The 1,546-nt window shown below is 41.8% G+C and overlaps 1 pseudogene; it reads right to left on the bottom strand.

Annotated features, from left to right (window-relative positions):
- Positions 1-429: 429 nt before the first annotated feature.
- On the bottom strand, positions 430-1,301 carry LOC109438081 (putative tRNA(His) guanylyltransferase; annotated as a pseudogene).
- Positions 1,302-1,546: the final 245 nt, after the last annotated feature.

Here is a 1,546-nt window from a genome sequence, read left to right as displayed (position 1 = left end):
TACACCCAGCACAGTACCAACTCCCCTCAGAATACAGCTTTCTACCCAGCCTCCAGCTCGTGTCACCCACTACCCTGGATCAACCGTAGGTGGGTAGGGACATATTCCCACTTAGGAGGTAAAAAATTGGATGTCTCTTCATCTTTTTTTTTTTAATAGTTCTTACTTTATAAAAATACTACCATGATTTTTTAAAAATGCACTTCTACCGAAGGCACCATATTCCAACACTGCATAAAAAGTGTTCCACTTAAAGCAGAACAAGATACCCCACTACTATCCATCCCTTCCTTCCCTGTTCCCCTCACAACCAGAGGCATGTCACTCCTGGGACACTGTTCTGAGTAGTATGGATGCTAGGGCCACCTAAGGCCAGAAGAATTGGAGGGCATTGCATGGCTAAGCACGCCAGGATTGAAAAGCAAAGGATCAGCTGTTTTCATCTAGGATCTCTGGATGTTCCTTCCAGAAAGCATCCCCAATGATATTGCAGTGCAAGGGCACTGACTTAGTCCTGGTTTGGGTCTCTGCCGTCTTTTTTCCTTCTATTTCTGCTGGCACCTTAACTTCTTTTGTTGTGACTTCATCCAGCTTCTGCCATATCAACACAGTCTCTTTCCTATATGTCAGTGGCTCATTATTGTAGTTGATGTTGAATTCAGAAAACAAAATCTCATTCTTGTCTGAGAGTTCCCTGTAGTCTCCCTTGGGCTTGTACTGATGTTAGTCCAGACTATTGTACATTGCCCAGACAACTGTATTATAAAGATTATTGATGTGACAATCTGCTTGCTGCCAGCTGAGGTAGTCCTTTAAGGTCTGGTTGTTAGGATACACCACAACTCTTCCTTCAAAGCCTGGGGGATACAGAAGGGGCTGGTCCTCAAAGTAATGCCCCCAATAAAACACGTAGCTGAAGGCGAAATAGGAGGCCACATGAGTCATGCACTTACTGGTTCTTCTTTTCAACCAATTGCTTTTCTGCTTAAACACTCATTACTCTGTCCACATGCAATCACAATATCCTCTAGTTGTTTCATTACAGTCTGGCACATTAGGTCATTAGGTGGAGACCACGGCTTTCATTTAGTTTTGCGAAGTTCAGAAAACCTATGGAAATTCCTGCCCTTCAGCTGCACCACCAACCAACAGAGGGTTAGGCAAGCGTTGTCAGCCTCAAAGTCCTGCACGTATTCGAACTTGCTTTTTCCCATGGTCGCCCCCAATTTCAGGCACCATTTTAGAGTGATGGAAGCGGAGGCCAAGCAATCATGAACCTTCACGTTGCAAGCGGCCCACATTCCTGCCCCTGCACCCCCCATCATCTGTTTTTAAAGAGAATTTGATGTATATTTAAATAATTAAATTTTTCTTTCATTTACATTTTATACATTTCATTTCTATACTAACCATATGAAAATAATAGTAATAGCTAAGAGAATTCACCACTATGTTAAAAGAGAAATATATTTTTATTAGACAGAAAGTCAAATATTTTCAATATTGTAATAACCATATGGTGTAACATGGGTACTAGATTTATTGG

This window comes from Rhinolophus sinicus, linkage group LG12, assembly GCF_036562045.2.
Source record: "Rhinolophus sinicus isolate RSC01 linkage group LG12, ASM3656204v1, whole genome shotgun sequence".
Taxonomy (NCBI): domain Eukaryota; kingdom Metazoa; phylum Chordata; class Mammalia; order Chiroptera; family Rhinolophidae; genus Rhinolophus; species Rhinolophus sinicus.
This window is presented reverse-complemented; position numbering and strand designations above follow the sequence as displayed.